The sequence below is a fragment of the Lissotriton vulgaris genome, chromosome 6, assembly GCF_964263255.1.
Source record: "Lissotriton vulgaris chromosome 6, aLisVul1.2, whole genome shotgun sequence".
Taxonomy (NCBI): Eukaryota; Metazoa; Chordata; class Amphibia; order Caudata; family Salamandridae; genus Lissotriton; species Lissotriton vulgaris.
Genome location: NC_141694.1, coordinates 1,446,952,249 through 1,446,969,080, shown reverse-complemented (window position 1 = coordinate 1,446,969,080; position 16,832 = coordinate 1,446,952,249). Strand labels below are relative to the sequence as shown.

General features: G+C 45.1%; 1 non-coding gene across 1 annotated transcript; it reads right to left on the bottom strand.

The window, feature by feature from the left end:
- Nucleotides 1–8,228: 8,228 nt before the first annotated feature.
- Nucleotides 8,229–8,335, bottom strand: LOC147708979 (U6 spliceosomal RNA). The gene has a single exon (XR_015296904.1). It is a non-coding gene; the product is annotated as a U6 spliceosomal RNA (small nuclear RNA).
- Nucleotides 8,336–16,832: the final 8,497 nt, after the last annotated feature.

Sequence of the window (16,832 nt, the reverse complement as noted above, 5' to 3'; positions counted from 1 at the left end):
TGAATGTGAATGCTGTGTGATACCAGAGAAGTTGAGATGGAAAGTTATGGCAACACAAATGTTTGAGGAAGCCCAAAGGTATGATGAGGAGTGTAGGTGGCTGCTCATTTCTGCTCGGGTCGTGGACACATTTTGGGTATCCACTCGCCCCTATTTTGTTTGAATCTGTCTGAGGAAACCTCATGCACTCACAGAAGAGAGGGACAACTGCAAGTGAACATTCATAACCTATGTGTTAGTGTAAATGTTTAGCCAACCACCTGCCTAAACCGAGGAAATATGAGTCTGTCGATTTTGGAGAGAAGGTTTGACAAGGTCAAATCGATTGAATTTGTAAATGCTGGAGCCAGAATCAACCACCTTTTAGGACTAAACCTATGTCTTACCTATATGCTGTTCCTTCAGGAGAAAACTCGCAGTTGGCAAGTTTACAGATCTATAAAAAAAATCCACACCCATCCCAATGGGACTGATGTGAAGAATAAGCCACCATTTGATCTAGCTAATCATGAATGGTCTGCATCATGGTGGATATGACGACATAGCAAAGCAATAGATAGTTTCAACAGTTTCTGAGTTTGATAGTCAGAATGTGTTTTATAAGAGAGCAATGCCTAAGCTCTGTTGTCAAACCCAGTAGTACAGTTGTTAACAAATGTGCTGGGGGTTGGACGCCTTTCTTATAGGGTCATAAACAGTAACCGTGGAATGAATACACAGTCATGCCAGTCCTCTTTTCCAGCACTTCCAGTCACTTTATTCTTAATCCATCCAGGAAACCCCTACTCTGGGGATTCTTGAAGACGGCAGCACCCCAGGACCACATTGTGAATCAGGTTGTCCCCATCCGCACGGCGCTACACTAAATCGAGGCACCTTCCATGGAAAACCAATCTAGTGTGGTTCTGAGCTCAGGACACCCCGCAATGAGGACAAATCTGAAGTGCTCTTTTATGGTTCCTTTCCCCCCTCATTTATGAGCACACTTTGGCCTTCTAACATTCCTAGCCCAAAAGAGATGGGGAGACCAGCTAAAAATCTGGGTATTTGGTTTACGGAGGATCTCAGATTTGAGTATCATATCAAAAAGCTTACAGGCACCTGTTTTGCCACTCTGAGAATGCTCCGTAAATTCTTCCCCTTGCTCCCTAGGGAGGCCAGGGAGTCGGTTGCCAGGGCGCTCATATTGGCCCGCCTCGACTTCGCGAACGCACTGTTCAGTGGCATTCCGGCATATCTGGTGAGACGCCTGCAAATTATTCAGAATGCGGCAGTACGTCTACTATTTAACATCCCCAGATGGAAGAGCGTCCGCGTTGAGCTGCGCTCGCTCCACTGGCTTCCTGTAGCACAACGCATTCTGTTCAAATCTTTGGTGCTGGCGTTTCGCGCAACTCATGACCAAGGCCCCTTGTACCTGAGAAAGAGATTTACCAGCTATGCCCCTGCGCGCACCTTGAGATCTTCCACTCTGTTTAAACTGTCCCTTCCCCGCTTTAAACGTGCTAGACTTGGTGGTCAGTCGCTATCTGTGGTTGTGGCTCGGGCCTGGAATGCACTCCCTCTCCACCTGCGCTCTACGCCTACAGTGGATGTATTCAAAAAACATCTGAAAACCCACTTATTCAAGAGTGCATTCTAGGATGGTCCCTCGGTGTTCTGCTATCCGCCTTACTTTTTTCCCTCCCCGCGCCAGGATACTCCCCAGTAACAGAGCGCATTACAAAATGGTTTATACTTACTTATACTTATGATAACAGAAGACAATTTGGCAGGGAGCAGTCAACAATCAAAGAGGCCAACCTCACACTAGAGGCCTTAGGGCCAGATGTATCAAAGGGTTTTGCCCATTCTGTGTCTATGGGGAAATGTGTCCCCTCATAGACTCAAACATGTATATCACAGCGATGTTATATGGATATATGTTGATTCATTCCATTTGACCCTGACTGTAGGTTATGGCATAGACTGACAAGTTAAACATGGCATGTGCTCTGGTTTCAATGTTCATTCACAGCCCATGTATATACATATATGTTTTCCTTTGTGTTACTGTCCTTGAACAACGTGTGGTGTTTTATGACCAAGTAAATTTTTATTGGATCATTTATTATTTATTTTCATTGATGTGGGCAACACATTAACATAGGATGAGCGTCTTGTTGATCCAAACAGGGGTTATGTACAGTGATTCTTCTGTGAAATATAATTGATATGTTCTTACGTTTGCATGTTTACTAAATGTCAAATCTTGAGAGCTATTTCTTTGTTCCTTCCTGTGTATAATGACTATTCATTCGCTGTTGAATTATTTTGATACATACATTTCTTTGTATTATATCTGTCCAGGTATTCGCCCCTGAAGAAGGGAACAGGGCTTCCCGAAATGCATCGGGCGACAACAAGAAACTACACACAATGTTATTGCTCCAAATGGACAACCTTGTAACATAGTGGTTTATAAGGATACACATATATTTGTATTTTCTTTCATGTTATGAACCACACAGATTTATGCAAAGTCTTTATCGCATGATCCACAAGATGAATTAATATCACAGTATTATTTCTGAATAATCACTGTGTAAAATAAAATTTATGTTGGCAATACCAATGTATAGACTTTTTGATTCAATAGAGGTTTATTATATGTTTACTTTGTGAGAATAATTTTCTCCTAGGAACAGTGCATCCTGCATGTAGGCTCCGCTTGCATTTTCAGTTCCTTAATTACTATAAACATATAAATTTGGGATTGCCTTCTGTCCACTTGCTTTGACGATCTCTTGGCACTTTCACTTCCCTTACCACACATTTCAAGATATCTAGGGTACGGTACTCTTTGTCTGATCTCCCCTGAATTCTTGCAGGAGATAGGCTTGCAAGGTCAGGTTATCTGTTCCTCCCTGAGATGCAAACGGAAGTGGATAGATTTAACTGCTTTAATGACTATGCAGGCTTCAACTTGACTTGCAATTCTATGGCTGCCGCTTTAACAGCATAAGTATGGATTTGCTGCATTTCCCACACAATATGTTGCATACATTTGCAGTTTTTAACATAAACATGTTTCTACCACAAATGGATAAAAATAAAGCTGCCAAAGAATGTACTACATAATGCCTCATATTCTGCATTTTTTTGGTTTCAAGATTTAGAAAGTCATGCCACATAATTTGGTCCTCCTTTGCCGAATAAACTCAACGGACCTGCAAATAGTAAAGTTCTGCTGAGTATTTTGGAGCCTGTCATTACGAGGAAGCCCTTACTTCACGGGCAACGTGAAATGGCTTCCAAGTTCATGCTTCCCTGTGAAATATGGGGCTTTATACTACAGCATTTTGTGCAAAAAGCATCCAAACATGTAACAAGTAGAGGCTATATCATAGGTAACCATGTGATATGGTCACATACTGCTGCCATCAAGAGGCTCTGGTGACATCATAACCACAAGACTGGAGCCTAATGTTCTGAAAATATCACCAGAACAGCATGGGAAACAGCCTTTACAACAAGGTTTTTACCTCGTTTTGCCTTTACCACACATTTTTTAACATGCATATGTTTACCACTTTGATGCCTTTATAACGCATGTCTTTACCATGCGTTTAAAGTCTCCCCCCACAGATACCTTGTATTTATATATAAAAACAATGCATGGTAATTACATGCGTTGTAAAAGCATATTCGTGGTAAAACCATAAGTGGTAAAAAAAAGCGTGGGATAGGCATACAATGTATTTACCTGCCTTGTACCGTCGTACAACTGAACAGCATGATAGTACCATATGTATAATCGACTCATTTGACCAGTTATGTAATTTTTAGAAGACATATTTGTTTTGGTGCTATTAGCTTGACATTAATATTTCAATCAGGGAGCACATAAATGAATACCTTAAGTGAAATAATGGACTTTGCTGATTGGCTGTCCGTAGTAAAAAGAAAAGTATTTAATTTTTACTATCACAAACTTTATTTATGAGACTTTGTCCATCTAAATCTCTCTAACATCTTACATAAAATAATCCTAAAAAATACCTTACATAAAAAAAGTTAGAATTAAGTAAACACCAATGCACTTAAACACTTCAAAATGCTTAACCAAAATCAAAATTACATTTAATTTGACTACTTGCATAGAAAAATAATCCTAGTGAAACTTTCTGTGATCCTGAAGCCAATAAATATTAAAATTCACTATTCACCGTTTGTAAGCCAGACTCTTTAATAACAGGTTTGAGAAATATCTTCCACGATTCTAATGCTAACTGGCATTAAAGCATGACTGCATCTAAATGGAGAGGAAGGCTTCGTGTACATTGGCAACAGTATCCGTGAGTGCTGTTTTATTCAGTTGCAATAAATAAGAAAGTGGCAGAGTTGAAAAAGTAGCATTCGACACCATAAATTTGGATTAGAGATGTTTAACAAGTAGTCTGCCGTTCCAGGTTTTAATTTCTGCTCATTATATTAAGATAAGGACTTTTTAGTTGCTAAAACCTTCTTATCTGCTAAAACGATTTCTCCCAAGCCAACTGCCTTAATGCAGTCGCATTTACGAGCCGCATGCCCCCTACAATTATTTCTTCAAAACGGATGTGTATATCATGATCTTCAAATGATGCTGTAAGTAATTTTGTAGTTTTCCCCCCTAGGAGGCGTCACTCTCTGACAAATCTTTCTGACATCTGTTGCCACGGTATGATTAAAGTTGCTTGTCAGGGAAGGTAGAAAATGTACACATGTAATTTCAATATTGCACTGTGGAGAGAATAGAGCTGGTTCTCTGCCAATAGCTTTATTGCCTGTCCCAGAAGGTAGCCAGACTCAGGAACTGACGCATGGCTTAAACTTCAAACTTCTTAAACTTGTGAGCTGCTTCCAAAAGCAATACTGCCATACCATGAGAGAAAACTGGTGCAAATCTGCCCTGGTACTCCTTTGACAGTGGCACTAGTGCCAACCCATAGAATTGACAGTTCAAACTTAATAAGCCCCCCACGGCACCCTTTGCTCTATCAGAAGCATAAGAGAAAGGTTCCCTAAAGTCAATTTGTTACTAAAACGAGCGCCTTGGGACCCATAACTATTAACTATCTCTAATTTTGAATCATTTACAAACCACCTGAACAGATGCTTTCTGCCTCCATCTTGCATCACCAGTCTTCTTTATAATCAGTTAGTGGTTGTTCAACGCCAATCAAAGTCATTTTTTAGAGCTTATGCTCCTAAACAAAAACATGCAGTCAGCATAAAATAATGCCCCGGTTACTTACCGGTAATCTTCATTACTCCGAGTATAGTCTTCCTCGCCACATGACTTACATAGTGAGCTTCAGCTCCACACCAGAACCCTCCAAAGCAAAAAAAGGTCAGCCTCTCATGCCTCCCATCCCTTCCCAATATGGCCGACCCATTACACCTTCGACCTCTATAAGAGGCGGGCCGGCCCAACCCTTCAGCCTGAAACCACCAAGCAAAAAACGTGAAGCCGATAGCCAGACAGGGAGGGAGGGATGGGAACTCATGTGGCGAGGAAGACTATACTCGGAGTAATGAAGATTACCGGTAAGTAACCGGGGCATTACCTCCTCGTTAGTCTTCTTCGCCACATGACTTACATAGTGAGCACATACCAAAGCCAAGCGGCTTCATGGAAACTCACAAGAAACCAACAGACCAGAAGGGGATGACTACGAAAGAGGGCAAACCCAACAGACCAGTACGAGTGGAAGGACCACCCAGGAGAGAGGCAACCACGAGTAGGAGAACCAACCCTGGACCGAAAACACCGGGAAGGCCGAAAAACAAACCGGACCCCAGAGACACCAAGTGCCGCCAGAAAAAAACGCCCCAACCGAAGGAAGGCAGAGATAGGCACGGGACCGGACCGCACGGAGCCAAAAAAAGGCAACAGCAACCAGGGCCAGATAGAAAAGAACAGGCCCGACCAACACACCAGGGCAGCCCAACAGGCAGCACAAAGTGAGAGGGGAGCAAAAGTCCAAAGAGAGGAACCGAATGAACAGAGGGCATCCCTACCACAGCGACCAAACAAAAAAATCACAGCCACACCGCATGGGCGACCACAACCCGCGAGAGAGCCGAACCAGAAAAAACTGGGAAGCGGCACCAGAGCCATCCAACAGACAGGCAAGAGCCGGAAGAATGGAAAAGGGAGACGAAAAGAAGCAGAAGGGGAACAAACCCCCGTCACACAAAGGACCCCCGGAAGGGACCGCGACTCCAAGGAGAGAACCCAGTCAGGCACCAGGGAAAATTAACCCAGGAAAGAGCCTGAAACTACACCGAAGAGACCCGGAGGAGAACCAGCCGGGCAAAGGCGAAAAACTGAAAACCCACAGGCCCGCCCACGGCCAGAAGGGAGAAGAAGAGGTAGAAAGCAGCCAACCTGCCAGGAACGGAAACACCCTGCACAGGGATAAGCAAACCGACCCAGGAAGAAACCCAAGAAAGGAGCGAGCCACCGAAGAGAGCGCCCAGGCGGCCAAACAGACAGCCATCCCACAACCATGCCCAGCCCAGCGAGACAAGGAAGAACCGACTGGCACAGGAGCGTGGCAGCAACACACCAAAGGTGAGAAAAAAAGAAGGGCAGGGAGAAGACGAGTCCGAGCCATGACAAGATACCCAGGGAGCCACCAGAGCCAACAGGACCCGGGACCCCAAAACCAGGGCAAAGAAACGAGGACACACCCACACCAGAAGCGCAGGGCCCCGCCAGGAAATCCCACATCACTGCCAGAAACAAAAACAGCCAACAGGCAAAGGGACCCCAGGAAGCGCAAAGCCGGGAGCCCGGACGAGAAGGCCGAAGAGCCAAAACCGGAGACCCAAAGGAAGCAGATAGGACCAGACGGACCCAGGAGACACCCGAACCAGGCACAAAAGAGGCCCGACCCATAAACCACCAAAGGAGAGCCGATGAGAACATGAGCACACAGGGCCAGAAAGGCCGGAGCCAAAAATGACCCAGGCAAGGTCAATGCGCCAAAAGACAAAAAGGGGGGAACCCCGCACACACCCCGGAGCACGAGGCAGGGGACAAACCCACCACAGTGACTAACAAGCTCCAGCACGGCATGGGGAAAACCCCAGAGAAGCTAAGGAACGGCAAATAGAAGCCAGACGGGAAAAACGACCACAGGGAAATCGACCGACCCAGCACAGACCGTGAACCCAAGCACGGCCAGAGGAAGGCACCACCAACACACGGGCAGGAGGAACTCAGCCCCCCCAGGAGACAGAGCGGGAAGTGTCAGGGGAAAAAGGAACCAAGGAAGGGCCAGAGGCATCGAGACCAACAGGAAGGGGATGATCTGCAAAGGACAGACAGGGGCGAAAAAAAACACCGCCAGTCAACGAGACCCAAACCACGACCAGAGGAAGGCCCCACCAAGGCAGACAACCCCAACCGGAAAACCCATGAACAGGACCCAGAGAGAAAGGAACAGCGAAACCGTCAAAAGCGACCCGCAACAAAGAGGCAGGTGCCAAAACCCCGGTCCGACCAGGCAGGCACCACCCAAAGGAAGCAGAGCCACCAAAGGGCCACAGCCCCAAGGGGATCGTAAGCCCGGAAGAGAAGGATCGCAACAAAGGCCCGACCCCAAGGGGGCAAGGAGAAGCACGGAGACAGCAGGAAGCCGACAGGAAAAGGGTGCAAGAGCCACCCGCCGAGACAGGGAGCAGGAAAAGGAGGGAGAGGCAAAGCTGCGGAACCCGACAAGACAAGGAGAGCCCTCCAGGAGCAGAAACAGTCAGCAAGAAAACACTGACGCAGCCCAGAGATGGACGGACAGACCCCAACAGCAGGAAGCCCACATCAGACAAGCCGTAGCCCACAGCCCCCGGAAAACCCCGGAGGACGGTCAACAAGGAACCCACCGGGACTGACCCCACACAAAAACAGCAGGTACAGGAGTCCACAGGACAATAGGACCACAGGCCCAAAGCCCGGAAGGCAATACAGCAAATCCGAAGCAGAGGCCCCACAACCCAACGCCACAGGCGCCGAATAACAAGCAATCCAAAAATGCACCACACATGAATATTTTTACAACAACTGCAGGAACCGAACCCCGGCCTGAGAATGGCGGGTACCACCAAAGGCACAAGACGTACCACCGAGCCAAAGCACCATGGACCCAAGCCAAACCAAGGAACCCTGCGAAAAAGCAGAGAGAGCAACCCAATGGGAGACGCTAAACGTGGAACGCCACACGAATATGCGTGTCATCCTAGCGCAGGGGCCATGCTAATCCTCTCTGTATTGCTCCAACATTAGTATATGTGCCGCTAAAGCGAGCACTGAGGAAATACGGAACGCTCAACGAAAATGCGTGTCAACCACCGGCAAACCGGCAACCCCAGAGCCCCCAGGAGGCAGCTGAAGCGAACACGCCCCATGAGCACCCGCCGAGCATGTGAACCACACACGAGGAAGAGGGCGTAAGGGGAGCCAGACGAGCAACGGAGCAGGAGGAGGAGAAAACACAGCCGAAAATTAAACACCGGGGGACATGGTCACAGCACATGCGGGACTCGAACCCAGGCCTGTGCATTTGCAAAGCGCCGAAAAACAGACGAACATTGCAACCAAACCCAAAGGGACACACTACACCGACTTCAGAAGGATAAAAGGCAGAGAGAACCCGCCAGGAGCAGAGCCCGTGACCACGAGGCCGAATACATGCCCCTGCAGTGGAAGCAGTAGACCACTGAGCCACCAGCACACAGCTCCAACAGAATGCGAGAAGCACCCCCCAAAGGAGCCCTCGCTGGCAGAAAAGGAAGAGTGAACAAACACCAGGAAGGCCCTAATGCAGCGCCAAGAACTCACAAATAGTGAGACAGCAGGAGCGGCAAACAACAAATTGAGGAAGAGCAGCCACCACAACTGCCAGGACACAGCGCCACATCAAGGCAAACAACCAGGGAACCAACGCAACCAAAGGAGGAAGCAGAGGACCCTCCATGACATAGCACCCACAAAGCGGAGCACAAGCAGGAGGTGAACACCTAGCACACGCGAGACCAGAGTCAAAAAACACATAAGCCCATTCACATAAGAATACATCTATTCCTTGGACCAACATGTCTAACCTGAGGCCTATTTCCCTTTTGCCATTCCTAGGGAAAATTATCGAAAAGCACACCAACAAGCATGTATCCACCTACCTGGAACAATCTGGTAGCCTCGCTCCATCACAGTCAGGTTTCAGGCCAAAATTCAGCACCGAAACGGCCTTGCTGTCGATAACGGACGACCTGCGGCTGTACCAGGACAGGGGTTATTCTGTTGTACTGGTGCTGCTAGACGTATCGGCAGCGTTCGATACGATCTCCCATACCATCCTGACCGAACGACTGTCTGTGAGTGGAATCGGCGGTAGGGCACTGGACTGGATCAGGAGCTTCCTCTCCGACTGCACCCAATCTGTCACCATGGGTGAGTTTAGGTCGGAAGAGGTCAACATCACCAAGGGAGTCCCGCAGGGCTCTTGTTTGAGCCCGACTTTATTTAATACCTATGGCTCCCTTGGCAGATGTTACTAGAGTTTTTGGATTCTGCCCAGTGTCCTACGCTGACGATACGCAGCTGCTCTTCCCTTTTAAACAACTTACTCCGGAAATAATACAATCTTTTTCAGATGGGATGAAGGCAGTTGCAAGGTGGATGTCTTCCAACTTCCTTCAATGTAACGTTGGAAAGACAGAGGTGATGCTCTTAGGGGAAGCCAGGGTTCAATGGTCCCCCGACTGGTGGCCTTCTGATTTGGGCCCAGTTCCTGAGCCCAAAACAATAATCAAGAACCTGGGAGTTAGATTGGAGCCGGAGCTGACCATGAAGCAAAATGTCAATACTACTGTGGGATCCTGCTTCCATGTGATTGGTCTCCTCCGTAGAATTTTTCCTTTCCTCCCTGATTCTCATAGGAAAACCTTAGTTCAGGCTTTGGTTATAAGCCGCCTTGATTATTGCAACGGTCTTCTGGCAGGTGCAAATGAGGAGGTTCTGGATCGTCTGCAGGTGGTGCAAAATACAGCAGCCAGGTTGGTGCTAAATGCACCCCCCAGATCCCCCTCAAAACCATTACTTCATAAACTTCACTGGCTACCAATACGCCAACGGGTGAAGTTTAAGACCTGCTGCATCATCCATAAGGGCCTCAATCAATTGGGACGAGAGTATTTGGCCAGCAAGTGTATTCCTTATGTCCCTACCCGATCCCTTAGATCCAGTGACCAGCTGTTACTGAATGTTCCTAGGATAATCAAATCCAGACTAGGTGTTATGTTATGTTATGTTATGTTATTTATTCTCTTGTATAGCGCACGGCTACTCAAAAAGAGTGTCCCGGCGCTTTTTGGAAAAGAAAGGCTGCTACACAATAACATAACACCATTAAAAAAAGAAGGAGAAAGGCAGAACGAGCAAATACAAAAAAAGGTGGCAGGGCTCTGTCCGTAGTAGGCCCCAATCTCTGGAACTCACTTCCACTCTCACTGAGGCAGTGCCATAACCACCTCCAATTCAGAAAATATCTGAAAACCTTTCTGTTTAGTTCATTTTAACCTGCACCTTTGCTGGTTATAGGAATTTCACAGCACTCTCCCTTTTTAAACTCATTGCTTCCTTATCAGTTTCCTTACCGGTCGTCATCAGCACGGAGATACCCCTTCGGGAGTTTATTGATAGCGCTATATAAACACGCAAATAAAATAAATGCGACACGAAGCAGGCCACAGGAAGATGCGAGGCGGCCACCCAACCAGGACCCCAGGAGTAGCGCCACATCCAACAAAGGAAACCGCAAAGCACACACATACCTCATGCAGCAATCGGAGCCCAGAAAAAGCGACAGCAGAGCGCAAACCTTTAGGAGGCCCCGGGGCCAACCCTCGGCAACTCCAGGAGACTCTGAGAAAAAAACTAGAGTCAGTAACCCCATCAGCGGATCTCAGTGAGCGAAGAGCGCATGCGCGTGAGTAAGACACCGCAATGGGAAGAACACAACAGTGTACAGAAGCAGGTCGCACAACAATAACAGCAGGCTCCGCGAGCAGCGCTCAAAAATAGTGTTTTGGGCACCTACCGAAGACGACCCGCAGGCCGCAGCAACAGGAGAGGAGCCAGCCACACCGCATCCGATTTGCCCACCACCAGCGGACACACGACAGCCCATCGGCCTCGCAAGCACACCAAAGTCAACTCCAGGAGGGATTCGGGGCATCAGGAGCGGCGGCCAACGCTACACGGGGCCAACACAGGAATTAAATTATGAGGCGAGCCCAGCCAGCGCAGTGCAGCCGGGGAACGCAGAAAGTGGGATTGCACAGACGCAGCAGCGTGCGGCACCATGTGTACGCCACAAAGTGCGCGGCATCCGGCAATGGAAATGCCCACTCCGACCGTGAGGACGAAAAACACAGGCCGCAGAACCCCCACACAGAAGGGAGACCAAAGGTGCGGGAGCCCAAAGGATCAGCCAGACCAGAAGTGGCCAAAGACAGAAAAAAGCGCGCCGCCAGCGCTGCCCAGCACAGCAGCGCACCAACACCCGGACACAGCAGACAGAACGGACGCGAGTCCAGGGTGATCCAGGAGCCGCCCACACAACCACCAGGTCAGAGCAGACCAAACAGGTGAGCCCGCTAGCGCAGGGCCGCCAGAGCCCACAAACATAGCCCGCTAGAGCAGGGCAGCAAAGGCATGGGGGCAGTGTGAGGCGACAAGGCGGGGGAGAACCTAGAACAGGAGCCCGCTCGAGCAGGGCCTCTACCCCGGGGCTGTGGGACCTGCCAGAGCAGGACCACACCCCAACTTACCTGTAAGACGCTCAGGAGAATCTGCAGCGCAGAACTAAAAAAACAGGCTGAAGGGTTAGGCCGGCCCGCCTCTTATAGAGGTCGAAGGTGTAATGGGTAGGCCATATTGGGAAGGGATTGGAGGCATGGGAGGCAGACCTTTTTTTGCTTTGGAGGGTTCTGGTGTGGAGCTGAAGCTCACTATGTAAGTCATGTGGCGAGGAAGACTAACGAGGAGGTAATGCAGTTATAGGACGCCCCACCAAGTCGTAGAGGATTAGCTCTGTTTACGCGAGCACTGCAGAAAGGTTATGAATATATGTATATAAAAAAAAAAAGATTTGTGCAGGATAAGAAGAACAAAGGACACTAGCACTTTAGTATTTATCACTATAGATTTAGCACTTTAACATTATTCATATGAATAAATATGCTCTAAGCACTTTATATATGAATGATATATATAGAAGTATATGAATCTGTATACACGGATGCACTAGCACTTTAATTATCGTAGTACTGTAAGAAATGAATAAAAGAAAAAAGTGAAAAAAATAAGGTTGAGCATTTGTATTTCATTGAAAAAGAAATAACTTTTGAAATTTTGGACAAATCTTAAATATGTTATGGGCAGCTGTGAGACATGTTATAAAATTGTTTTCACGTATCAAATAAGGAAATCAAATTTTTAGTGTATCCACTGGTTGTGAAGTTTTGAGAAAGTGATGAATTATACTGCTCGAAACCTAGACGGGGATAGTTGTTATGCACTTGCACCTTAAACATGTAAAAATGTATATTGAATAGTATGACTTGAACATGTTCCAATATGGCGCCCAAAAATTGTAAAATGACAAACTTCGTTGTGCTAATGAATTGTTGTCCTTTGTCAATGTCTATGATTTACTACAAGTATTTAAATGTTTGTTGAAATGGAGTTCTGCATCGTGAACAAGGCTGTGTGTTGCAGCCGACATGCGTAGATGCCGTCACTGTAGTTAATAAAGTCGAGTGGGAATTGCCCCTTGGAGTGCTGGATTATTGCCTGCTTTTATGAAGTGGTGATCTATCTTTTGAGTGATATATATTTATGTATATATATATATATATATATATATATATATATATATATATATATATATATATATATATATATATATATATATATATATATATATATATATATATATATATATATATATATATATATATATATATATATGTATATATATATATATATATATATATATATATATATATATATATTTTCTTATTCGAGGATCAACTGTATATTCAGAGGTCTGGGACGGCGATGGGCACCTGCTTTGCCCCCAGTTATGCAAATTTATTCGTAGGCTGGTGGGAGGAGCAGGTGCCCAGGAGCTGTACAGTTGGAGGAAAAGAGGGAAAGGTCATATGCTGGCATCGTTATATCAATGACCTGTTCCTTGTATGGAGTGGTGAATGTGACACAGCACATGAATATATCAATGTACTAAACAAAAATAACGTTAACCTGCATTTTTAGGGGACAGTCAGTCCGGTGGCAGCGGACTACCTGGACTTAAAGATATTTGTAGAAGGAGGACATCTTCACACACGCCTATTCAGAAAGGAAACTGCTGGCAATTCTACACTCTTTGCCAGCAGTTAAGAATACTTGAGCACCTAAGAGCCATTGATAAAGTGGACCAGGCTTATCCGGTGGCTCGCCACTTCGCTGAGCACATAAGCAAGACCGCAACAAACTCCAATACTTCATTCTGGACATTGTGCCTCCCAACATTCGTGGTGGTGAGCGACTACGAAGGTTAAGGAGACTGGAATCCAGATACATCATAGATCTTTCAACAAAACATCCGAAAGGTCTTAATAGTGGGGAGGAGATGGCTTTCCACCTGGGGAGGTAAATTAGATCAAACCTTTTACAACAACAAGTTTGAGAAGATCTAGCATGTCATATCAATTTTATATAGCTGTGATAAGACCTATCTGAATGACATTGCATCCCCAAGAAAGAGGCTATGTACTAGCACATGAGAAGGTTCTTTTTATATACAACTGAATAGCTAATTTGTCAGGTGAAGGATATTATCATGCACATAGACTACTCAGTTTCCAGAGTGAGATATGTCTTTCTTTCTTTTTCTTTTTTCTTTTTATGATGACAATTTAGATTGGATACTTGTATTGGGATCAAATGGTACAGGAAATTCCCTTTATTGGTAATGTGTCTCTCAGGACATGGTAACTTATTGTAGAAAACTGTGACTTGGGTATATTCTAATCATTTGAAAGAAAGCTAGTATAAATTGAAACTATCGAACCTTTGTAACAGAAACTGAAACATGATTTACTTCTTAAGTGATTGTTGGATGATGACTGTATAGAGTTTAATTGCTATATCTATAATCATGGATGATTTATTATATTGATTCTGTAAAATATGCACTAACTGCCGCCACACAAACAGTATCTAGTCTTATGAACTTCCCACTTTTTTCTTTTATTTATGAGTAACTTCATAATGACTGTTATCGAATTTGAAGTCTTATAATATGATGGATTGCATCGATTTATTTAATAAGGGACATTAGCCGAACCACGGCTGAATTATCTTTTCCATCTTTGGAATGTATATATTAAGTATACCATAATTTGAATGGGGCCACTGCCCATCTATGGGCTAAATGTTCATTACATGTAAAGTGAAGATTTGCCTTAATTACATAGTCAACACTGTAAGATGGCCGCCCCTATTTCGTTTGTGGTGTAAGTCCCTTTTCTTTGTTCATGTTCCAAATGATGTGGGTTTGGCATAATGATGTTTGAATAACATGTTGACACTAAACGCAGTGTAACACACACTGACGAAGGCAGCACGCCGAAACGCGTCTGTGTGTGCCCCTCCGCTGAATAAAATCTAGCGTGTTTGAAGCATTTCACCCTTCGAGTGCTGTCTTATCCTTTCGTTGGAGGTTTTGGGAGGATTTGGAGCGTTATATATATATATATATATATATATATATATATATATATATATATATATATATATATATATATATATATATATATATATATATATATATATATATTGTGTACACTATGCCGATGGCGGGTTAGCATGATTGTCTACTCCATATGAATTTCATTTTTAATCCTTGTATGTTATATTGATTGCTTCAGTCGTGAGTCTTTGTATATATATTTAATAACTTTTTTATTCTTGTTTTTAGTATGCTCTGTATTTATGGATTTTATCAGGATATTTTACTAGGAATTGTGCTGTATTTGTATAGTATGTATTTTATGGTGTAAATCGAAATAAAGACCTTTTTTAATATAATATATATATATTTATATATATATTTATATATATATGCGTTTTTATTATTCAAAAACGCACTTATATAAAACGCACTTATATATATATATAAATTCACATAAACCAAAAGGATTTTGTAGATAGACTCACATTTCACTCATACAAACCATAGAAATTCAGCAATTAGAGTTATCTGAGCCAACTATAAATAACTATGTCATCAGTGGTGTCATCAGTAATGTCATTGACTATATCATGAGTGATGTTTTATGTGAGCTTATAAGCAGTGCATTGCGGGGGCGTAAGTAATAGTTACCTCAGGTAACTATAACTGCTGAATTTCTATGGTTTTGTACACGTGAAATGTGAGCCTATCTATAAAATCCTTTTGTTTTGTCCCTGTAACCTTTGATATTTTTGGTTCATTTATATTTTTTTAAATGTCCTAAGTATAATAAACCCTGTAACCTTTAGTTTTTGAGCTAATTACTATGGTTTTTAGTGTTTTATTCTAACTATAACGTCGCCATAACATTAGTTTTTTTAGTGAATGGTTTTGTGAGTGGGTGTGTGAGTGTCTGAGTGGGCCTATGAGTGCGTATCAGAGTGTCTGAGTAGGTCTGTGGGTGGCTGTATGAGTGGCTCTGTGAGTGGATGTGTGAGGGTCTGAGTGACTCTGTGAGTGGGTGTATCAGTGTATGAGTGAGTCTCTAAGTGGCTGTGTGACTTCCTGAGTGTGTGAGTGGCTGTCTAAATGTCTGTGTGGGTGTGTCAGTGACTAACACAAAACAGAACAGCAGCTGCCCCTGAGAAGTCCGCCACGACCGACTGGAAGGAGTGAGTGGATCGAGGTATTTTACTTCTATGGGGCGCGTTGTCTCGCATTTGACTGCCCCCACTCATTTTCCAACTAGGCGCAACTGGAAGCTCCAGTATGCAAGGGGACACAGAAAGGACTCATCCTGTTTCATTTGCTCCATGACCCGCCCTACTCACCTGAAGCCCGCACGCAATCATCTAACACTCACTCCCTCACACCACCATCTCGGGATGCTAATACGAGGCATGCTGGGAATTGGAGTTCGTTTCACCACACACAAACTCTGATTGGTGCGCAGACAGCGTAAGGAGGAGGGGATTAGATGCCGGCGGATATATTTAAAACAAGAGGAGAATATTAGGGATGTGTTCTTTGCAGCTGAAGGCACTGAGGAAGGCTACTTTGCCGAAATGCATCCGCCAGAGATAGGACCTTGTAAAATAAAGCTGTGTCCACCCTGTTCTCCCCTTGTGGCCTCTGTTCTTTTTCGTCGAAAAGGAATTTCTTCATATATACTGAGCGAGCCAGCAGCTCAGACCAGAAGGCCATGCAGCACTAAGCGACTTGAAGAAAAACTGGCACAACGCTGCTCGCAGCAACTCTGCAACCAGGGGACTGGTATCTTCGAAGTCCGCCACGACCGACTGGAAGGAGTGAGTGGATCGAGGTATTTTACTTCTATGGGGCGCGTTGTCTCGCATTTGACTGCCCCCACTCATTTTCCAACTAGGCGCAACTGGAAGCTGCAGTATGCAAGGGGACACAGAAAGGACTCATCCTGTTTCATTTGCTCCATGACCCGCCCGACTCACCTGAAGCCCGCACCGCAATCATCTAACACTCACTCCCCCA